The 25,680-nt window shown below is 39.6% G+C and overlaps 1 protein-coding gene across 1 annotated transcript in view; it reads right to left on the bottom strand.

Moving 5' to 3' along the window:
- The window catches only part of AHR (aryl hydrocarbon receptor), a 128,280-nt gene that overhangs the window by 51,283 nt on the left and 51,317 nt on the right, over nucleotides 1-25,680 (bottom strand). The gene's annotated exons all lie outside the window — the stretch shown is intronic.

Below are 25,680 nucleotides of genomic sequence, written 5' to 3'. Positions count from 1 at the left end.
ATATATATTTTTATTTTTTTTGTGAAACAGCTTCGTAGTCCTAATACTGAATGCATAGGAAAATATACAAAACATGAACATTTTCAAAGCTTTAATATCTGCCATATTCCTTACATGTCCCTATGTGCGTCTATAGAACAAGAAACTAGAGTCCTGTGCTCTCCTAAAGGATCACATGGCTAGATTTTTCATCCATTTCAGTAAAAGAGGAATAGTCAGAGTGGAAATATGTCATTCATATGTAGAAATGTGAGTGCTTCCTTTGCTATTTATTTGCTTTAAATGCCTTGCCTGGCTTTCTCTGGCTTTAAAACTTTTAAGCACAGGAACAAGCATGAAGCAAGTGAAGTCACAGTAAAGTCCTGATCTGCATACATGTTCAGCCTAAAGTGACACCAAACTCAGGAGTTAAAGTTTAAAAATACATTAAAGTACCTGAACTATTAACACAAATGTAGTTTATTTGTGCATCACTCGGCTGTAGATCCTTAAATCATCTCTGAATTGGTGCTGACACTGTCCTTCCTTCTGTTCCATATGATCCCTGTGTGTTGTAAAGTAGAAACTGCTCCAAGCTCACTCCTGTGATAGACTACAATATCAATACAAATTACTAAACTAAGCAGGAGATTGTAATCCATCAGGAGCGAGCTTGGGTGGTGGCTACTTCACAACACACACAGGGACCTTGGGGAACAAAAGTAGCCCCCGTCCAGAAGGAAGGACAATCTCAGCACCAATTCAGAGATGATTTGAGTATATACAGCCGAGTGATACACAAATAAGATACATTTTTGTTAATAGTTAAGGTACTTGAATGCATTTTTAAGATGTAAGTACTGAGTTCAGTGTCACTTTAAATGTCAACATTAGCATGCAGTATATGATACTGGAGCTTCAGGCATCAGGCCTGATATATTCAGTATACTATAGATTAAATTGTCATGTGATGGTTTATAGAATTCTCTGTGTGTAGGAAACACAATTCATAGAATTGTTGCCTCTTGGAATAACAAAGACAGATGTGAAAGCAAAGTTTCTCAAGCAATACACATATAATCTACATTTTTGTTAATAGAGTACTTCAATGCATTTTTAAGAATTCCCTCCTGAGCTTAGAGTCACTTTAAACTCAAACAAATGAAACTCTGTGATGACAAAGGCAACCTACATTCCCAGGAGAAGGTCTGTACTAGCCACCTACATGTTTCCCTTATAATGAGCATCCTTTAAATGATATCTGCACCTGAACCAGGGCTGGAAAATTCCAGAAGCCAGGTAAGCAATGCCCCCTGAGAATCTAGAGCCTGCCCCCAACTTTTCTGAGCTCTTACAGGATGTTCTTGTCATTGGAAGCAAATAATCCTTGCATGGTTGTTCCTAAAATAGATTAATGTGCGCCTGGATTCTTTAATCATTTGTTCTCCCGTGACCTTAGCCCTCGTTCACACCTGAACGTTTTGTAGCGCGTTCTACACTCGACGAACGCTCTACAAAACGCTCAAACATCTAAATCCCATTGTATTCAATGCTCTCGTTCCCACCTTGGCGTATTTCAGCCCGTCCCTAACGCGCTACAAAACGACCCACGCCTGAAAAGATACATGTACTACTTTGGGCCGTTTTTGTTGCACGTTTCCATTGGGATACAGCCAAGTAGCCGTCGGAAACGCGCGTTTGTCGATAACCGCGCATATGCAATACGCCTAGGTGTGAACCAGGGCTAAGTCTTAAACCATCTTTTTCTCTACATGTATCATTTTGCATTCTGAAGCATGTGTTATGTGCCATACTCTTGTTCTGTAAGACAAGTCTCAAAGATGTACAAGTATGTAGCAGACGTCCACCAGGCCTTGTCTCTTGTTTTTACTCGACTACTGCATACTATTAGTTTAATGACATAAGGGAACACATTTGGGACATCACCATCTGAGCAAAGCTATCTTGCAGGTTCAATATAATTGTTCAAATACAAGTGAGTGAGTGCATATACATGGACTTACAAAAAGATCTTTCAGGCAACTACTCAATAGCTGCCATCGAACATCAAACTACAAAAGTATAAAAGCCGGCATTGTTAGAGATGATTTGAGTATATACAGCCGAGTGATACACAAATAAGATACATTTTTGTTAATAGTTAAGGTACTTGAATGCATTTTTAAGATGTAAGTACTGAGTTCAGTGTCACTTTAAATGTCAACATTAGCATGCAGTATATGATACTGGAGCTTCAGGCATCAGGCCTGATATATTCAGTATACTATAGATTAAATTGTCATGTGATGGTTTATAGAATTCTCTGTGTGTAGGAAACACAATTCATAGAATTGTTGCCTCTTGGAATAACAAAGACAGATGTGAAAGCAAAGTTTCTCAAGCAATACACATATAATCTACATTTTTGTTAATAGAGTACTTCAATGCATTTTTAAGAATTCCCTCCTGAGCTTAGAGTCACTTTAAACTCAAACAAATGAAACTCTGTGATGACAAAGGCAACCTACATTCCCAGGAGAAGGTCTGTACTAGCCACCTACATGTTTCCCTTATAATGAGCATCCTTTAAATGATATCTGCACCTGAACCAGGGCTGGAAAATTCCAGAAGCCAGGTAAGCAATGCCCCCTGAGAATCTAGAGCCTGCCCCCAACTTTTCTGAGCTCTTACAGGATGTTCTTGTCATTGGAAGCAAATAATCCTTGCATGGTTGTTCCTAAAATAGATTAATGTGCGCCTGGATTCTTTAATCATTTGTTCTCCCGTGACCTTAGCCCTCGTTCACACCTGAACGTTTTGTAGCGCGTTCTACACTCGACGAACGCTCTACAAAACGCTCAAACATCTAAATCCCATTGTATTCAATGGTCTCGTTCCCACCTTGGCGTATTTCAGCCCGTCCCTAACGCGCTACAAAACGACCCACGCCTGAAAAGATACATGTACTACTTTGGGCCGTTTTTGTTGCACGTTTCCATTGGGATACAGCCAAGTAGCCGTCGGAAACGCGCGTTTGTCGATAACCGCGCATATGCAATACGCCTAGGTGTGAACCAGGGCTAAGTCTTAAACCATCTTTTTCTCTACATGTATCATTTTGCATTCTGAAGCATGTGTTATGTGCCATACTCTTGTTCTGTAAGACAAGTCTCAAAGATGTACAAGTATGTAGCAGACGTCCACCAGGCCTTGTCTCTTGTTTTTACTCGACTACTGCATACTATTAGTTTAATGACATAAGGGAACACATTTGGGACATCACCATCTGAGCAAAGCTATCTTGCAGGTTCAATATAATTGTTCAAATACAAGTGAGTGAGTGCATATACATGGACTTACAAAAAGATCTTTCAGGCAACTACTCAATAGCTGCCATCGAACATCAAACTACAAAAGTATAAAAGCCGGCATTGTCCCATCCCAATATCTGAAAATCTCTACTAAGCAACTATTAATAGCACAATTACCACATAAACAATTATAGCAATACATTTGTCTTCCAATCGCTTCAGTGCATCAGTTTTACATCAATTTTACAAGCAGGAGCTCATAAATGCTATTCACTGAACATGATGCATTGTGAGAAATAATTCAGCGAGCAAGGCTCAAGCCTGACTCATAATTTCTAGCTCACCAAGGCTAAGATTGTTAAGGGGCCATTTTTGTCAGAGAGAGGTCATGCAGCATCTATTTATTAGATTACGTGGCTGTTTTGGGAAGGTTATGGAGAATCACAGATAAATGTGATTTTTGTCTTCATTAGGGGCACAAATGAATGCAAGCTGATGGAACCCTTTACTGATCTTGCAAAAAAAAAAAAAAAAATCAGAAACATTTTAACTAATACCATCCACAAAACTGAAGTGGAAGTTCAGCATCCAAAATCTAAACTTTTCATTTTGTGTTTAAGACTGTATCAAATAATGCTGGAACTTTTATTGACATTCTTAATTTGCTGCCAACGTGCACTGCCCACCCATTCAAAATAAATGGGCTGCCTTAACGGTAATGCTTTGTCCTTAGACTTGCACTGAGAGCGAGCAGCAGCAAAGTATGATCACAAGCAGGAAGTAAACCATGTTTATGCAATGAACAAATGGCTGCCCCAGGAATAATAAGAATAATATGAATACTTATAATAATTAACATACATTCACACAAACACATAACTTGAAAGCCCGAACCCATATAATCACAAACAAGGTGTATTGTTTTTGACCAGTCATAGACGATTGTGATTGCCACCGTTATCCGTACCCAGCACAGAGGTGTCTTTGAGATGGCACTGTTCTAAAATATTAAACACACAATTATTTAAAAAAGAAAAAAAAAGTCTATGTTGGATTGTTTTTTTATTTCATTCATCTAGTACAACAAATGATAAAATATAGAAAACTTTACTCGTCTCACACAACTAAAAATATTATATGAGGCAGACTTAAAATACTTGTAGCAGCGGCCTGTAGCAGCAGCAGTCTCTTAATATTGTTGTATCAACACCATAAATTATGTAACACTTCAGGGAATAAAGCTCGGCTTAGCAATTCACCACTTTTTCAACAGCATATTCCACTCAGGAACACTGTGGTATATAAAATCACTAGGAAAAAATGCAACTGCACACCTGAAAAAGGTCTATAGAAACAGGAAAAATATCAAGGATGTCTAATTTGAATAAATTCTAAACTGGCCATACACCTTACAACCATTGTACAACTATTTTTCTCCAGACATCGCTCCCTCGTTCAATTTCCACTCAAATAGCCCATCATGCACAGACCAATGGAGTTTGCGATTATCGTTCGTCAGCAATACTAACTGCCTGATTTTCATCGATCGAAAGACCAAATTTTAATTTGCGCCTGTGCAGTTTTCATCATGCGATTTTTGTTGTGCGAAAACGCCACTAATTTGTCGATTTTCGTGCAACTCGACAGAAATTTTCTAGGTTGCTTGAAAGACGAAAATCTGCCAGTTGTACAGTAATTGCGGTTGTGCACCTTTTATCAACTGGCCGCTTTTCGGAAGAAAATGTGATCACGGCCGAAAATTGGCCGATAATTGTAAGGTGTATGGGCACCTTAACGAAATCTTTAATGGATGGCAGGTATTTGCTATAAATTGCCATGGTGCTATTTGTTTTCTTTGGTATACAATCCTTTTTTTTTTTATCTCAATGTTGCTGACCACCTCCAGTCTCTTTGAGCTACCTCCTGTCTGCATGCACTTCCTCATCCACTGGTTAGAGATCATCAAGATTTTAGATTTTTTTAATGTTTAATGATTCAATTTAAGAATTTAGTATGTTAAACAAGCTTGTTTATTAGTACATATTACCTTAGAACTAGCGATGTTCAGATACCAGTGCCGATACTTGGCTCTGGCCTTCCACCACTGTCCTCAAATTATTAGTCTTGTTGGCATCGGTGTGTGTATATATATATATATGTGTATACTTAAAATGTGATCATTTGGAGGTGACAGGTTCTCTTTATGGAATCTGCCCTCCAACACAGAACAGATGTTATGTGCAGTTCCTGACAGCTGAGACAGGTGGCGCGTTGATTACAGTGCTCCGGCCTCAGTGATCACACAAAGCAGAGCGTAGAACGGACATTCTTTGCTCTGCTCTACACTCTGCTGAGCTTATGTGCCGAGGTCACGGGTCACGGGCTGGAAAACATCGCTGCTCAGATCACTTGTATAAAAACGAGCGGCGGCTCCCCACTGTACATTTCGCTCTGCTTGCCCAAAGCAGGGCAAAAAAACGACTCGCCCGGAACTGCATGCCCCAGGCGTCAGACGATAGGAATTCCACACCCCTGTATATCTTTGGTTATAAAGATACTGGGTAAAGTAGCATAAAGAAATGATTAATTTAATTTCCTGCATCTGACTGGACATCAATATGCATTTTTTTATGGCCCGGTTGATCTTTGTTATGGATCCTAATACCACTAAATTGTGCATGATTCTGTATATGTACCATGCCTGGAACCCCTTGTGTACCTGATCCTTTGGTATTCCTGGTTGCATGCTCTTGAAACATAAAATGTATTAAAAAGAAATAACAAGGATTACAGAAAAGAAATGGTGATCTGTAATAAAAGATGTACCTGGTAGCCCACACATTTCAGCCCACTTTAGAAGTCTCAATAGACATATACAGCAGGTCTATGAAAATGGTCTCTGTGCAAGATGAAGACAAAGACCAAAACAAGGACACAGAATCAGGTTCTTGTGTCAATAAAAACAGAAAAGAAAAAGCCTTCTAGGTGTGTTTCAATGTATATTTCCAGTTAAAGTAGTATATATGGTGTTCTATGAAAGGTAACATTCAAAGTAAACATTCACACACACTGTGAGAAATGGAGACGCTCTATGCAGAAGGGGTTAAAGGTTGCTCTGCTGCACTTTGACGGAATCCATTTCCTGTAATGTAACCTATGTACAGTATAAATACAACAACTACACAGCTATCAAGGTAAACTCACATTTCCGAGTTCCGATTTTAACTCTGCACATTTTCTCTCAACAGAGCAGAGAATTAATACAAATGACAGATATTTCCTCCAGCTCTGCAATTCAGATTTCCTCTCATTTTCAAATGAGATGACAAATGAATAGGTGATCTAGGCTTACGTAAGTAGCAAAGACATTCACATTTATTCAACAGGAGCTTCCATTTACATTACTATTTAGGCCCAAATACTGTGCAGAAATGTAGATGAAATCTGTATAACATGTAAATAAATGTTGAGGCCAACACATGGCAATGGCATGGACAGAAAATGGCAAGGACCGCAGACGTGCTTATAAGTGCATGTGATTACTGCATAACCTCTTCAATTGTCACCTACAGGATGATTTCAAAGATTGGCTTGATTGTCAAATGTCTGAGGGTCCAGTCACACACAGTGCGGTGACCTGTGTTTCACCGCACTGGATCAATGCTGGTCACTGAAAGGACACATAGATAACAAGTGTTTTCTATGTGTCCCATTCACAACACAATGCTGCTGTGATGGGCGGTGTACTGTGATAAAATACAAACATGCTGCTTTTTTCCCGCATGGCATTGGATGCCAACACAGGTCTTTTCAAAGGATTGTTGTGTGTGTGTGTGTGTGTGTGTGTGTCCCTTTTGCAGCTGTAAACAAAAAATAAGAAAGGGCACCTCCCTGAAATGAGACGGGAACCTCCCTGAAATAAGGTTTTGCAGGTTGGGATGTCTGTTTAAGCTGGATATACACTGAGTGAATTTTGCCCGCTCAATATGTGGCCCTGTCTGCCGGCTTCTGTCCGACATCCTTCAATGTAAAATTGGATGCATGCACTGTTTAACTAGTTTGACAATCGGAGGGGGTTAATTGATCAAATACAATACAAATTCAGTCCAAAAGTTAACTAAAGGTGCCCATAAACCTTACGGCCATCGCAAGACTTTTGTCTTGCGATGGTCGTAAGCTTATTAAAAGCTTGTACGATCTGCCCATCTTGTACAGGCAGATCGTACTTACGATCATCGAAAGCCCGCCCCGCTGGGCTTTCAATGTGAGGGGCAGGCTTCCGATCACTGCAAACGGGCAATGTGCGCGTCAGCACACCGGCCAGTTCGGCAGTTGTCGAACAAGCAGGCCACTAAATCGTACGATTCTCGGCGGGTTTACACTGTACGATTATCGTACGATCGCGGGATTTCCCGCGATTCTCGTACGAGAATCGTACAGTGTATGGGCATCTTTAAGCTGGCCATACACCTTACAATTTATCTGCAGATTTTCTGTGGTCAGATGGAAAAGGTGCAACAGATTCCTCCATCTACACTTAACTGTGTGGATGGAGTAATCTCCACCTGGGCCAATCTGTTGCACTTTTTCCATCTGACCACAGAAAATCTGCAGATAATTGTAAGGTGTATGGGCACCTTTACAGTTTATAACCAGCTTTAAAGTATTAAAGATGCAAGTTTTGGGGGTGCCTTAGAACCTGTCGTCAGGCTTTATATATTTACTTGCAAATCAGTGATAACTAATGTGATAAACTCAGTTAAATGTTTTTGGGTTTTTTTACACAGTTTAAAAAAAAATTCCTCTAAAAAACTCTGTTATTAACATCTGGCGTGGCCTTTAAACAGGTTGGAGTATTAACGTTATAAACTATACTCAAACAATTTCATAATCTAAGAGTCAAAAGTTCAATGTATCAGAGATTAATCACGCAAGCTTCTTTAGTTTGTTTTATGTAGTCATCAACATGCCAAATGAGCCTGTACTAATTGATGACAGGTAGTGAAATTTAAAGGCAAAAACCCCCAAAAAGCTGCAGGTATAATTAACCTTTATTTCATTTAGTTCTTTTTTTGCAAATTACTAGAACTCTGACATAGTTGTAAAATGTACAGTGATCATTTGCAGAGAGTGTATTTGTTTTCAAATTTCACATGTAATATAGTTTTCCCCATACGGAGATCCCAATATAGGACAATCAATATTTTATTATAGCCTTACAGGGGAGTGGATTTTTTTTTTTTAAACCACTAAAGCAGGGGGGCAATCTACTTCATGATTGTCCCTCATGACAATCTACTTAGCCCGATATAAAAAAATTGTTTTAATCCAAACCGTATGTAACGTTCTAAATAGCGCTTCTCATTGGTCAGCTAAAGCCCTCATTCACATGAGTAACAGCCGTCCTGTACAGATCCATGCCACGTGCACGGCCATATCGGGCAGCTCCCGGGAAGGACAGGTGATGCGTGTGATTATACACGCATGGTAGTACGCGGCTGTACGCCGCCCTACGGTCACCCGAACTGCACGTCCATAAGGGTGTCCCTGCTCAGTCGCAGACAGGATCCATCCCGTCAGCGTACGAGTACGAACACCCGCACGGACGTGCAGTTCGGGTGAGTGTAGGGCGGCGTACGGCCGTGTACTCCCATAGAGAACAGGCTGCTGCGTATAATCACACGCAGCACCTATCCTTCCCAGGAGCTGCCTGATACGGCCTGCACGCAGCACGGATCTGTACGTGCCGGCTGTTACTCGTGTGAATGAGGGCAAATAGTGATTCTCATTCAACCGAGTGCTTGCAATTTGCGAGCGACATTCAAAATGCATAGTGAAGGGCTGCGGTGGACAGCAGTACGGGGTACAGATAGTACACCCGTACCGGTGGAGGGAAAGCATTGTTATTAATTTAATTTTCATATATTTTATAATTTTTTATAACTATTTTTAAATTTTTATTTTATAATTGTTTTACTTTTTCCACTTAATTTTATTCCTATCACACAGGGGATACAAGCTCCTATGTGATAGTTTGGAGGTGACAGGTTCTCTTCAGATCTTCTGTGCAGTTTCTGACAGCTGAAACAGGTGGCACTGTGATTACAGCGTTTCGGTGATCACAGAGAACAGAGGGGTAAGCGGAAGTTCTTCGCTCTACTCCACGCTCTCCATCCTGAGCTCATTTGCAGTGGTCCCGGGTCCCCCAGAAGAGCGGGGGGACCCCAAAAACCACAGCAGGGGGGGCGCGGACAAGATCGCTGCTTGTTTGATGCAAGTGATCTGAGATCACTTGTACTAAATAAGCAGTGGCTCTCCCGATGTACATTTAGCTCTGCTATCCTGCAGCAGGACTCAATGTAGAAATAAAAAACTACCCGCCCGGAACTACTTGTCGGGAGATACGAATGCCTGCCTTAGTTCATCAACCACATACATATATAAATATCATAACAAACATTTAAAATATTAAAATTCAAACCCTTCTAGCCTAACCACGGCTTTGTAATATTTATATAGTAGTTTTACTATGACCCCCAACCAAAACAAAAAGGACGTTCAAATATATATGGAGTGGATGCAACCATTGGATTCCAAAGACATGTGTATATTGCATGTTATGTGAAACATTATTCTCATTGAGAAAGTTTTATTAGTAGCAATATTAAATGGATACAGTTACTAGGAATTGATTTACAGTTGGGGGTCATAGTAAAACTACTATATACATAATATACAAAGCCGGGTAGAAGGGTTTGCATTTTAATGTTTTAAAAGTTTGTTATGATATTTATATATTTATGTGGTTGATGAACTAAAGTTATAATAAAATAATTAATTTGTTAAGTCTGGTATTGATAGTCCTAGATTGGGATCTACCTAGGGGCATGAACACGTGTACCAAGGTAGATGTATGCAAAATTGAAAGAATATGGAAAAGTTATCTAGTATACACTGGCAAAATTTCTGAATTTCAGCCAAACTCTTATTATGGGACTTAATATGCTGGCTCATAACCTCTACTAATTAACACAGCTTATCCTGATCATGTATAAATTCACTAAATTTTGGGGTTTAATAAGGAGTTGCACTAATATTGCGCAACATAAAAATTGTCAACTACCTCAGTCATGAAGGGGTTAAAGAAAAAAAGAAAAAAAGAAAAAGATTTCCAGCTTGGAAGAAATTCAGCAAGAACTCAAACAATTTGCGCAAGAAAAAATTTGTGCACACAAGCTTTTCGTTCCACTTCTCATCAGTGCTGTTTTTGGTGGCAGTAGAACGAATTTTCAGAACTGTCTTTTTTTCCCCCTTAAATCACTTGTTTTTTCAGTGTTGTATTTTCTCCTGCGCTGAATCGTTTACCAACAGTATGGACGAGGAGGGCTGAATGGGAATTGGGACGGTTCTATTTTTCTGTATGATTTTGTATATCAAATCGGTTTTAGAAAAAACAAAAATACAGAGAAAAAAGACAAAGAAAAAGATTAAATATGTAGTGGGCAATAGGGAGAAATTGATTTCTAGCCACCAAGACAGCAGGAAAAATTACAAAAAAAGAAAAACCAGAGACAAAGTGCCCATAGGCAATAACAAATTGCTGTACAATCCAAAAAACTTTGAAGTACCTGTAGGATACCATGGCAGCATGTGGACGCTGATGTTGAAAAAATTGTTAGGTAATTCCTATGATGTGGCATATAGGCAAAGTTATACTTTAGAAAACTTGAAACCATTCAAATGGAAGTGTATTTTAAAACATGGATTAAAACTATTAAATCCATTCTGCAAACACTATATGATGTATAACAGAACTACTTCAAATTTAAAATATCAGATTTAATTGTTGCAATATGTCGTGTGTTTGTTTATATGTCGTAAGCTCATTTAAATAAGATATGACAGGTCATATGTGTTTACAACATTGCCATGCCTTAGGAATTATTTCAAGGAAATCTCTATATTTTCTTTCTAGACACTATATCATTGGTCAGTAATAAAAGGGTAATTTAAGATGACAAGTTGCGTGTCACAAAGGGCTTTACGCCGAACAGCACACCAACGATAGCCATCTTACTCAATGCAAACCTCTAATAATTTGACTAAACATAATAACGATTCTTGAAAAATAATTTTTTTTATAAGCAATATGTCTGCAAACATGAAAATACAAATTTTCATAAAATGTACCTTTAAAAGGAACACATTAAATAAACACTTTACATAAATAAACAGGGCGCATCAACAATTAACAATTTGAGTAAGAGAGCCAGAATAATGCTTCTGACTACAAAGCACTCACCTATATCTTTAAGAGAACAATCTTTAAGAAAGACAATCCAAATATTAAGGATCAATATTAGTATATTCATTTTAGTATATTTACCAAGGACATATTTATCCTTACCTCTTTTTGTAACTTTACTAAACTAGTCATACGCTGCTTAAATTTTTCAACTGACTTAAGTCAAAAGAGCTGGTCTGAAAATTCGGTTAAACTGTTCAGGTTTTTGGGTATTACAATAGTACAGAGAGGGGATCCTCCATCCACTTTATACAGCTAATGTATGGTCAACCTTACTCTGTTTAAAAGGAGAATTATGAGGAGAGTGCTTTTCACTCAGCCTCATAATCTGAGCTGACCTGTGACAATGAAACTATCACAGGTCGGCTCAGTAGATCACTGAGATCACATACCGGCGCCCGCTCACTTCTCAATCCCGTCACTGCAGAGAGCCGTGACAGGGGAGTGACTGGATTCTCCCCTCCCCTGTCCGATCCTCCAGCGCTGACTGGCGGAACGGACGGGGAGGGGCGGGTACAGCTGGCTCTGCCTCTAGATAGGCAGAGCCAGCTGTCACTCACGCAGCTGGGCGGATCAAGACATAATTGTCGGGATCCGTTTCAGCTGTGGCGTCTCAGTATACCGTGAGCTGCAGCTCGCGGTATACTGAGCTTAGGGTAACGGGAGGACGCTAGTTTGTGTCCTCCCGTTACCTTTCACAGAACTATGGGGAAAAGCCCTGACCCCATAGTTCTCCTTTAAGCCGTTGTGCGTTGTGGTGCCATTCATTTCAATGCTTTCAGAAATAAGTGCCATTTTATTTTTATCCGTTAACAATGGAAAAGTAAATGAACAGAAGAGAAATCCAAACCAAATCAATATTTGGTGTGACCACCCTTTGCTTTAAAAACAGCATCAAATCTTCTAGGTACACTTGCACGCAGTTTTTTGAAGGAACCTGGCAGGTAGATTGTTCCAAGCACCTGCTGCCATTTTTCTGTGCCCAAGTTCCTATGTTTTTGTGCATAGTTGAGCGCTAAGCCTTGTTTCCACGCCGGGGGGTATGGGTTTATGGTTGCAAGGCCGCAGAAAAATGGCAGCAGGTGCTCTGGACTGATGAGTCAAAATTTAAATTTTTGGCTGTAGCAGGAGGCAGTTTGTTCACCGAAATTCCATCAAAAACTGTGGGCATGTGTACCCAGAATAATCAACGCTGTTTTTAAGGCAAAGGGTGGTCACACCAAATATTGATTTGGATTTCTCTTCTGTTCATTTACTTTCCATTTTAAAAGGATAAAAATAAAATATTAACACTTATTTCTGAAAGCATTCTTACTTTACGGCATTTTTCACACCTGCCTAAAACTTTCGCATAGTACTGTATATTATACACACAACCCCAATTCCAAAAGTTGGGGCACTGTGTAAAATTTACATAAAAACAGAATGCAATGATTTGAAAATCTCATATCATATTTTATTCACAATAGAAAATAGAAAACATATAAAAAGTTTAAACTGAGAAAATTGACCATTTGAAATTGATGGCAGCAACACATCTCAAAAAAGTTGGGACAGGGTAACAAAAAGCTGGCAAAGTAAGTGGTACTGACAAAGAAGAGCTGGAAGAACATTTTGCAACTAATAAGGTTAGATTGCAACAGGTCAGTAACATGATTGGATATAAAAAGAGCATCTTAGAGAGTCAGAGTGTCTCAGAAGTAAAGATGGGCAGAGGTTCACCAATCTGTGAAAAGCTGCGCCCACAAATTGTCGAACAATTTTAGAATAATGTTCCTAAATGTAAAATTGCAAAGACTTTAATCGTCATCATATACAGTAAATAATATCATCAAAAGATTCCAAGAATCTGGTGAGATCCCTGTGCGTAAGGGACAAGGATGAAACACAATATTGGATGTCAGTGATCTTCGGGCCCTCAGATGGCACTGCATTAAAACAGGCATGATTCTGTGATGAACATCACTGCATGGGCTCAGGAATACTTCCAAAGATCACGGTCTGTGAACACACTTTGCCATGCCATCCAAAAATGCCAGTTAAAGCTCTATCATGCAAAGAAGAAGCCATATCTGAACATGATCCAGAAACGCTGCCGTCTTTTCTGGGCCAAAGCTCATTTACAATGGTCTGTTGCAAAGTGCAAAACTGTTCTGTGGTCAGGCGAATCTTAATTTGACATTGTTTTGGCAACCATAGGGGCCGCATCCTCCAGACTAATGATGAATGGGACCTTCTGGCTTGTTATCAGTACTCACTTCAAAAGCCTACATCTCTGATGGTATAGGGGTGCATTAGTGTGTATGCAATGAGCAGCTTGCACATCTGGAAAGGCACTATCAATGTTGAAAGATATATCCAGGATTTAGAGCAGCATATGCTCCCATCCAGACAACATCTTTTTCAGGGAAGGCCTTGCCTATTGCAGTAGGGCAATGCTAAACCACATACTGCATCTATGACAACAGCATGGCTTCGTAGTAGAAGAGTCCGGGTGCTGAACTGGCCTGCCTGCAGTCCAGAACTGTGACCAATTGAAAGTATTTGCCGCATCTTGAAAAAGAAAAATACGACAAAGAAGACTCAGGACTGTTCAGCAGTTAGAATTCTATATAAAGCAAGAATGGGAACACATTCCTCACCCAAAACGCCAGCAACAGGTCTACTCAGTTTACTTAAAATGGTACATTTTATCAGATTAAACATTTTATATGTTTTCTATTGCAAATAAAATATGAGTTTATGAGATTTGCAAATCATTGCATTCTGTTTTTATGTAGATTTTACACAGCATGCCAACTTTTTTGGAATTGGGGTTTATATATATATATATATATACACACACACACACACAAGCACAACACATATATACATACACAAACAAACTCACTAAAGAAAAATTATTGCCGTAAAAACAGCTTGAAATTTCAGTCAGATTTTTCCACAGCTTACTCTGGAAGTGCTTTGTTGAAGTCCTTTTCATTTGCTAGAAAAATTCTGTATGAACACCCTTGTAAAGATGTGGATATTCTGGGCATTCCTGTTATGTCAGTATAACATGCTTTAACCACAGTTCCTCCTCTGTATAAGTTACTATGTGTCAATACCGCAAATCCTGTTTGGTACTTACCGGTAATTGCAGTGATCCAATCAGAGTTAGAAAAAATGAGGGGGTTGAAAATAACTGTGTGTGAAAATAATTTGTTACAAAAATTCAGAGTATTAAGGAACATTTTGAATCAGTAAAGTTCCAAGTCAGTGACTCAAAGTATTAAAACAGGAAAAAAAAACAACATACAATTACACTCTAAAGATGGTCACGTACGCTGAGCTACCACTATCAGGCTTATTACCAGTTTTGTGGCTAAAATTTGACAGATTTCGGATAAGCATATTTGACTTGGTAAGAGCAAGGGCTAAAACTGATTTGAGTAACCCTTGCGATCGCTGGGTGATTATAAGGCCATGTAAAGGACTGACCTGTACTAAATACTAGAGCACACAGGGACTCATATACACACAAACACACAAAGGTTGAACTTGTTGGACCTATGTCTTTTTTCAACCTCAAATACTATGTAACTATGGTAAAGTAATCTGTGTGCTCTGTATTTGTGCAGCTGCACATATTTTAAATAATAATGTCCCTTTGGTCACTCATTGATTCACATACAATAAAAGATGTATGTAAAAGCTATGCGGATCTGCACCTCTTTGACCCGACTTATTTATATACATTCTAAAAGCAGAAATCCGAGCACCTGGGTGCAGTAAATACATTTCCAACCTCATCATTTGGGCACCAAATGTAAATGTCTTCCCAATATATCATACAGAGACTACTAATGTTTCCAAAGGATGCCAACAACTTTCTAGATACAATCTATTTCAAAATGTGCATAATCAACAGTAAGGTACAAAAAAAGGAAGTGATGTCATCCTTTCAGCCAAATATAAAGAAAGACATTTTGTGAAAGAACCTTGAGTGATTGGCACCACACCCCTGTTTAATCAAGCGAAAAATGGAGTGGATGTATGGGGTTTTTAAGGTGCCTGGTGACAAGAACCAAAGATTACTGCAATAATATATCAAAAGATTTTTTTATTCATATATACATATAGAATAGTTAAAAACCATCAAACATGATTGTAAGCATTCATGCTTCCTTCCTCATAATACATGTTAATGATACCTCCAAACCACTACTCCAACATTAAAATGGACTGTATAACAAAAGAGGTAACCCATGAGTGTGTTCTTCCAATAATATGACATGAGTCGCCTCTTCCTTAGATTGTTAGGAGTAGTAATTCAACGCGTTTTGCGCTCTTGTCACCAGGCACCTTAAAACTCCCATGCATCCACTCCATTTTTCAGCCAAATATAAACATGAAGGATATTCGTTTTGTAATATTTGGAGGTTATCTACCATAAAACAAAGTATACTTGCTTTGTTTAAATATTTACATCAGCTAGACTTCATATTTGCAAGTATTGCTAACATCTGACCACAAAAGGTCAATACGCAAACTACACACAACCATAACAAAACTGGTAGAAAAAAAACAACAACACAAAACAGTGCTGCAATATCATAATACATGACTAATGTTTATATTACTAATGCTAAGATGGCTCATCAGTTGCTGTATGCGATGTTGCCGTTTACTTTTTTGGCTTTGAACAAATATTCGTCTGAATCATAGGTTAAGCAGTAAATATTTATTTCTGAATCTGTTTTAAGACAAGAACTACTACTGCACTCTGGAGACACCACAAACAGGAAGTTATGTGGAGAGTGGCTATGACGCAGTTTATATCTCATGGTTTTAATTAAAAGAAAAAAACTCAAATTGCATAATATATATTTATTTAAAAACACACACTGTAAAAGTTCAGTATTATTATTTTCTAACCAAGTATTTAAACTTGAATTTTTTCGTATTAAATGTTTGATTACACATACAGTGCAATAGAAACGTGGCTTATATTAGGGGAACTGGCGAACTCTGGGGGCTGCAAGTGTCCTTGCATATTACATGCGATTTTTTGTTTGTCTGTTACAAAGCAATTTCAGACAACAAGCAACTGTGCTAAAGTCATCTACTTTAAGATTTGTATTGAAAACAATGGGCAAGAGCTAAAGTAAAGTAAACCTGTCATGAAAGAATCATATCATTGCGGACCTCTTCTTCAGAAAATGCTAGCTGTTTGGCTGGCATGCTAATATTTTAACTTGAATACTTTGGGGTTGATTTACTTAAGGTAAACAGGCTTTGCAAGGGTATGTGCACTTTGCAGGGAACCCTTTGCTTAGTGAATGTGGTGAAACTTCACAAAAAATACCCAAATCGTGTGCTAGGAAAATAAAAAACAGCATTTTTCTTGAACATGATTGGGTGATGGAAGTCAGCAGAGCTTCCACTCATTCACTAAAGCCTGGTTCACACCAAGGAGTTTTTGAGCAGTTCGAAAAGCGCTTTTAACTGCCCAACACAAGAAATGCCATGATTTTCAATGGCCCTGGTTCACACCTGAGCAGAAAAACACCAGCAGAAAAATGCCAAACGCCCGAAAAGGTACAGGAGCTTCTTTGGGCAGTTTAAAGCCCCATAGACTTAATCGAAAATGCCTAAAAACACGCAACAGAAGCATGTTGTACATTTATGTGAGCGTTTTTGCGTGTTTATTCGTGCGTTTTTCCATTGCCCACAATGGTTTATGAGGCGCCAATCAAAACGCACGTCTTCATGTACGTGCGTTAAACCGCACATACAAATGTGCACAACGCGCAAATTACCGCATGCTGTTAACGGGCGTATAAACGCGTAAAAACTGTGCCGCCTAGGTGTGAACCCAGGCTAAACTATGAGCAAACTTCCCCTGCTACGTGTTAATTCCCTTGAAAAGTGAACCGCCTATTTGCTTTTAGTAAATCAATCCCTTTGAGTAATTTAAGTCAGGAGTCCTTATCTGTCTTTACTCTGGGCCAGACTCAAAAGTATTAACAATAACTGGCAACCAGCATTTTGAGGAGGACAGAAATGGCACCTCAGTTTCTTCCTATGACAGATTTACTATATTTAAAGCTGGTCAAACGCTAAGCAAATACTGAAGATGATATATTTAAGACTGCTGTTTAGAAGCAAATATGACATGATGCCATAATGTGTCTAGAGCAGATTTATCCTTCACTACTCCTTCAGTATGACTAACAATTCAAACAGGGCTGTAACCAAACAACTGCTTACATACCAGGATAAGCAATGGCATCTTTTATCACTTTGGACAAAATACTGAACAAGTTCCTACCTGACTGGAGCTCAGGACTACAAGTGCCTTTTATTAACCACGTGCCCACTGATCTTGGATGGCAGGTATATGTAGTATATTAATAGACTAAAACAGAGGCAAGATATCATTTGTAATAAATTACATGTTTAAGACCCCATTCAATGCATGCATACAATAAGACATTTCTTGTTTTATGTTTTCAGAGATTAAAGTGACATTAAACCCTCAGATTTTTTAACATAAAACAATAGTGTAATGTGTGCCTTACTGTAATCAATGGTAGTTTCCCTTCTCTTTACTGCTCTTCCTTTTAAATCTGTATCTGTTCTCACGCTGGGCAGAACTTCTGTTTTGCAGCAGACTGCCTTGTCTCTGGAATGGCTACATGGTGTCTGTGTGTAGGTTTGCACCCTGAGCCAGCGCTACAGGAAGAGGCACTCAGCTGCAAAGGGAAGTTCTCCCCCAGCATGAGAAGACATGAGGATTTAAAAGGAAGAGCAGCAAAGAGAAGGGAAACTACCATGGATTACAGTAAGGCACACATTACAGTATAGGTTTATGTTAAAAAATATGAGGGTTTAATGTCACTTTAAGCGCTCGAGCACGCAGCGGAATTGCAGTGCAAATGCAGGCATATTTTCATAAAACGTACAATACTCCTGTATTCGCGGCACCCAGGAGCAATGTATGGACAGAAAAGACTGTACTAGGGTGTACGGCTGCAAACACCAGCAGTGACGTTTGCATGCCCACTCAAGTTTCTGAATGTGGACGTTCACGAGCCCTAAGGGATTGTTCACACCAATTGCGGTGCATTCTAGAGCGGTAGCTGTTGGAATGCACCTCAATCGCTCACAAAACTTCCTGGGGTGTGGCCCCCTGCCTGCAGTGCGATCCGACGCGTGGCAAATCATTTTGATTGGGCGGATCTATGCAAGCATTGCAATCATAGAGACAGGAGCTCCAGTGGACACAATCCATGTGCAATTGCCTTATTTTATTTGTAAGTGCATTTTAATCGTCTTAAATAAATGTATTCTGGCATACTACACTATGGGAAGCCTTGTTTTCTCTCTCTGAGCACAAGAGAAGGTGGAAGATGGAGGAATAGTGTTACACGATTTTGGAAAGATAAGCCAGAGTTTGAAGGAATCTACACTGATTTATTGTCGGATTAAAAACAAAGGAGAGGATTTGGTTCTTTATATATATCAACAAAGCGCTAATTGTTCATCTGAAATATGGTGAGCAATAGAAGTCGGTGAGTGCGGCCAGATCTTATCTTTGAGCACGGTGGAGACTGGAGAGCACTGATTCACTAATTGTTTTTGTATAAAGTTGGAAGATATATCCTCTCATATTTCAAGGACTTTATTGTATCCAGAAGTAATGGACTTCACATCTGGTTATATAGATTAATGAGGGAGTTGTACATCACTTGTGAGATTTAACACAGGATTTTCTATATGTACACATTTCATGAGATGTACTAGCACGTTTTTTTTTTCTCCCATGTTTATTATGGTTTATAGTGTCTAGACCATTAGACCTAGAGCTTTTTCTTACCATCATCAGCACAGGCATTGTGCAACACAGGTGTTGTGTATGACACAAAATTGTTTATCACTGTGTGACAATTTCACATTTCATACAATTTTTTTCACATTTTAGGAATATAATTTTTGAGTTTGAAGCGCAGTGCTATGTTCTTTCTTCCTATTCCGGTTGTACTCACCTATTAAGCACAGCTGCTCTTAGAGTGTTATTAGATTCCTGGCGCAGTTTTTTCTATCTAACGTGGCAAATCATTGCCTGCGTTACGTTTCACTGCAAACGCAAAAAATGCTGCTTGCTCTTTTTTTTGCAGTGGAACGGAACGCAGGCAATGTTTTGCCACACGTCCAATTGGACTGGGGGCAGGGGTGTGTGGCTGCGGTGCTATTGACTTCAATGCACCGCCATGCCCTCTCCCGCAGAGGGAAGTTTTTTTGAGCGATTGCTGTGCGTTCCAGCAGCTACCGCTCTAGAATGCACCACAATTGGTGTGAACAAGCCCTGAGAGATGAACCGAGACTGGTTACATGATTACCTTTGGCTAGTTATCCAATTTTGTTGAAGCCAAGTTTTCCTCCAGATATACACATTCCAGAGTCTATGATTTATAAGCTACAAAAGCTAATTGTACATAAATTGGTTTTTCAAAACAGAAAGTGAAAAAGCCTATTTTAATACTGTACAATATATATTTTTGTGTACAATGCATTAGTACATTCTTTGCATCAGTAAAGACTGTATAAATGTACTGTTCAGTCTGACCTTGGGCATATTTGCACTACAGATATCCTCATCTTAACGACAATTTATGTTCTGGGGGGGACCCAGCAACAGCTAGACAGTACACTGAATCAGGAATTCTATAAAAAAAAAAAAAAATTCCCATCCAACATAAGAGATTGCATTGGCTGTGTCCTATAAATAATAGATGCATTTTTCTACTCCAGTGAACTCACTCGACCTACATTATATGCAGTTACTAACCTTGCCAAGGTTAGAGCGTAACCTATAACATCTCTGCTTCCCGTTCTTTATATAGGCTTTTAAAACACTTCCTTTTCTATTCTAGCATCAAAAGGCCAGAAAAAAATGTGTCTTCCCTTAAGGTTTCATTGCACAGTAATAAAACAGAAAAACATTAACAGGCAGGAAGTGGTTTAAAACAGGGGTGACATGGCGGAAGAGTGCAAGAAAAGCCCAAGCAACCCTAAAATTTAACAATTTTGTGGCGTCACTAAGAGAACTGTAATAGACAAATTCCACAACACATCATGTTTCCAAATCCTCCACCTGAGAGCAAGAAGAAATATAGAGCATCTCTTGATGAAATTATCTGTACAAACTGTTTATCAGCCATTTAAAATACAGTCTGATTTACACTGCACAAAGATATATGACAAACTGAGTGTGTTTTATTAATGCTTATGCCATAAATCCTGGGGATAATCCCTTCCACTAGGAAACAATGGAGGAATAAGCTTTGAAACGACATATAGAATTTTTATTTTACTGTAAACAACATAAAACACTATGTGCTAGGTGATATACTGACATTTTTACAAGCAAGATTATTGCACCATTCACTCTTGGGTCACATGACCAAGCGGAAATGTCATATAAACTACTGCTGACTCAGAACAATTGTAAAGCATGTGAGGAAGTGGAGACAATAGAGTACAGAAGCTCCACTACAGACCCGTCTGCTCAAATCAGTTTTATCAAAACGGCTGAAGGAGTTCTTAGTAACAAACTGAAATGAAAGCCTCATCCTATCCAGAGGATTATTAAGATCAAGTGGGGCCAGTCTGTGAATCAGCAGTTTGGGCACAAATAACATGACCTTTTTTCCAAATATAATGTAAAGGGGACAGGCTCAAGTGGTAGTGGCAGAGGGAAACCAAACACAAGGCAGGGACATGGGAACACCCAGGAACAGTTCAAGCAGGTTTGCCTTGTACTTTTATTCAGCAAGGCAGCAAAAAACAACTGTTGAAAGCAGGAAGGCTTTGTACAAGAACTCTATAGCATAAAGACAAACAAAATATCTGCTGGTTAGAGCCATTACGGATGTCAGTTCCTGGCTAACAGGGTGCCCACTGATGGGTTCCAAACAACAAACAGGCGGCTCTTGTAACTTTTAGGTCTTCTGCCAGGAGTCAGCCTTTTCAACCAGCAGCAGAGAGAGATCCCTGAGCATCAGTCAGCCCACACATATGAAGTGCTGTGCACAGCTGAGGGCTCGTTCACACTAAATCCAGTGCGTTCCTACATGGTTAGTGGCTGGAATGCACTGGACTGCATAACGCCTCCCTGCGCTCTGAGGTGGGAGGGGGCGTAGTGGTGCATTCAAGTCAATGGCACACCTCCCGCCCCGCAATGCGATCGCCCGCACCAGAACGCGTGGCACAGCAATGCATGTGATGCAATTGCAGAAATAATGCATGCGTTACAAATTTATATGGACTTTAGGAGCCAGTAGGATTTTTTTTTTTTTTAGGAGCCAGCTCCATTGACAACTAGAGAAAACATCAAAAGTTAGACACCAGCTGTCATTTTTAAGCCGCATTGGCTACCTAGCTCCTGGGAGTTGTTCAGCCCTGGCTGAGACAAATAATGAAGTCTGCTTAACAGGTAAAATATGGACCTAGAAATGGAGGCTTCATACTGCCCAAAGCACTACAAAAGTAGTATTAATGTCTGGGCATTTCTTACCTTAATGTATTCTCTGCATTAGGGTAAAAACATAGGCTCCTTCTGCCATCAATCAAATAGGGAAGGGGCGTGGCCTGCCACAGGGCTGTGTGCGTCTATGGACGCACACAGCCGCTGCGGGCACGAGCGCGCACGGGTGCCTCCATTAGAAGGATGGTGGCACCCGTACAGGGGGCGGGGGGGGAGAAGAGCATGGCGGGGGCCCACTAGAAAATGAGGAATTAAGAACTTTTAAAGAAAAAAAGCAACAGCCTCCAGCAAAGGAGGGTGTCCTTAAAGGAGAAATTGAAAAAAAAAATTGGGCTTTAATATCACTTTAAGATCTGGGAAAGCAAAAAGTTTGTTTTCTCTATAACAGACACAAATCCTGGAGCCCCTTACCATGTATGGGTGAGAAATCTAGGTGACACATATACACCATCCACGGATATATCCATCAAAGTATAGAAAGTGAATTCTTTAGGTATTAAAAAAAGGAGTGCAATTCACATCAAAACTGACTTCAAAATACACAGTGTAAAAAACAGCTACTTTACTATAAAGGAAACAAAAACATATGTAATACACTTTTAACAAAATTAGAAAAAGTGTCGTATTTTAAGTGGGATCCTATTGATATGCAAGTTGTCAGCTGAGAAATAATGCAGTTAAGTGTCCGCACAGAACAAAAATTTAGCATTTAAAAAAGTTCTAGGTCCCATTCACATTTGTGTGCACACGCTACATTGAGTGTGCCCATTTGTTATCAATGGGCCCTTAACACGCGTCAATTGGCCAAAAAAACAAAAACATATCTGTAAATCTTATTTCAGTGCACTGAAAAACAATGTATGTGTTTCTTATTGCATGTGTGTGCTGAGGGTCAAAGGAGTTTGCTCTGTTCATATAAGTACAACAGTGTATGGTTAGCCTTACTCCCTTTGAGGTGTCTAATAAAATGTTGGATTTCCCATCACCTTCTACCTCAGTGACAATTATCATTAGGACGGAACAGGAAGGTGAATTTCTAACCATTCCCTACGCTATCCAAAGAGTTACAGCTACTGTTCATATATTGAGACAGTGGCAGGCGCTGGCTGTCCGCATACATTAGCCGCAGCGGGATGGAGGAATTGGTTCGATTTTTTTTTTGTTCAGCTAGGCCTAGAGCTGACCATACACGAGTAGAGTTTTGTTCAAAAATGTTTGTTTTCAGAACGTTTGTTCGATGTTATAATGGTTAGTGGGGTCTAGTCGGCATTCATTTTCAAGTGTAGTGACTAGGAAAATCGAAGGAGCGGGATGGAAAACATTTTCCTGTTTCTTATCTGAACAAACGAAATTCTAAACGTGAATGTGATTTTCTTTTGTGGAAAAATCATACATGTTGTAGGCACAAATAAAACCTGTTTAATATGAAGGGGAATCTATTCCAGCCAGTCTATGCTCTGATGAATGATTTTGAATTAACATTCTAACACCGTATGGCCAGCTTTAGGGGAACTCTTCCAATGGGACACCCACTCTGGTGACATCTAAGAGAGGTTTTTCCTCTTTGGAGAGATGTCCTCTCATCTACTGTTATATCACCAGAAGAGAGATTTTGAAGTCAGCATAGAATACCATACATTTTTTTTGTGTAGCAAAATCTATTCTTGCTTTCATGGCAGCTGCATGAAATAATGCATGTGTGTTTCACATCTAGAAGAAAAGTTTTGTTTCTGATGAGTAAATATCAAAATTATTCCTTCTTCCTATGGAAAAATTATCATTTACAGTAATTTTTTCCCAAAGCCATCCAACTGCCTTTTAGGCCTGGTTCACACCTATGCGTATTGTAATATGCGCGTCTGTCGCGCGACCGTCACGCGGTTTTTTTTACCGCGATTCGCGGTAAAAAGCAGCGCGACCGTCGCGCGATTCCAAAGGCTACTTGGCAGTATACTAATGGAAAACGCCCTACAAAACGGACCAATACGCAGCAAAAAACGCTCCGGGACCTTTTCATGCGTGGGCCGTTTTGTAGTGCGTTCGGGACGGGCGGAAATACGGACAGGTGGGAACGAGGCCATTGACTACAGTGCTATTTATTTTTTTGACCGTTTTGTAGAGCGTTCATCGAGCGTAGGACGCGCTACAAAACGGTCAGGTGTGAACCAGGCCTAAATCTGCTTGACTTTGCTGAATATTTTACAAAGCTATTCTATTTCTTCAAAGCGTTACCGCATTGTCATTAAATAAAAAAAATAAACCGAACATGTGGCTTTCATACAGTCAAATCTGGAAAATGCCAGAAAAGTTTCCAGTTTTTTTTTTTGTTTTTTTTTTGCTGAACAAAAGCGAATGGAAATGGCCGTAGGTTCTTAGCAGATTTTCATGTTGTGATTTTCAGCACTTGTCATTATGTAAAAGATGGATGACCTGCACTTGCCCTAGAACTTCAATGGCAAACCATGAGTTGTCAAATTAACTAAATTAAATAAAACCGGCAAACAGATGACCAAAATTAAAAATATTCAATGTTCCAACTGTAAATAAAAAACAACAGTCAAAGATGGTACTGAACAAGGGCAGTGGTTGCCAAGCTTTTTTTAATTTGCATACCCCTTGGCATCTTATTTGTATAAATTGTAACACTCAATGGTTACAGGACAGAGGGTGGAGTTGGGGGTAAGAGGGTTTAACTTGCTTTGCCAGAAGTGGGGGAGGCTTAAAATGGAAGGAAACATGCTGCTGTGTCTGTGGGAGGAAACACTGTCATTGCGTCAATGTCAGTGGGATGAGGTGGTGAGGTGCGCTGCAGTTCAGGGAGATCTGTAGCAGTACTTTTAGTGCTCCGTGGAGAGGATCGATGATGCAGGGTGTAACATGTCTCAACTAAACCTTAATGGAATGGCCGGTGCAACTCTGAGGAGAGGTGGGTCAGGTTGATTCTGGTGTGGCTCAAGACTCAGACTCTGTCCCAAGTAGCTTCCTCTTCATGTCAGACTGCAAGGGGAGGAATCAGCTCTTTAGAGACATGGAGGGCGTATTACTCAGCTGTGGACTGATTGAGGTGCCTGCAGTGAGAACTACAGAATGAATGTTGGCAAACACAGCCATGGGATTACTGTGTGGACCTTCTGCACACAATTAGTCCTAATTGCCCTCTGCCACAAGTTTTTATTCCACGCACCAAACACACAGATTTATGTCCCCGATTCCCCCCACTCCCACAGCCTTTTTCAGTCATTACAAAATATATTTTTAAGTACCCCTAAATGTGCTGGAGTATGGGATACTCATACTCCAGGTTGGGAACTGCTGAACTAAGGCAACATTTATGTACTTCTATGAATGGCAGAAAGTATTCCACACTCTGCTGTCAGTGTATTGTCACAAATACTAACATTTATTATACAGCTGAGTGAGTGAGCATGTTTTATTCAAGGCTTCCCGTCCTGCACACAGAAGTCCTGAAAATCAATTTGCTGAACAATTCTGGTGGGATAAAATGGAGCATGTACAGATAGTAATACTAAAATGATTTCATTTTGAACAATTTA

The sequence above is a fragment of the Nanorana parkeri genome, unplaced genomic scaffold, assembly GCF_000935625.1.
Source record: "Nanorana parkeri isolate BGI_ZX_2015 unplaced genomic scaffold, ASM93562v1 scaffold64, whole genome shotgun sequence".
In the NCBI taxonomy this organism is placed as follows: domain Eukaryota; kingdom Metazoa; phylum Chordata; class Amphibia; order Anura; family Dicroglossidae; genus Nanorana; species Nanorana parkeri.
The sequence above is the reverse complement of the archived record's forward strand: the minus strand, read 5'-3'. Positions and strand labels throughout refer to the sequence as shown.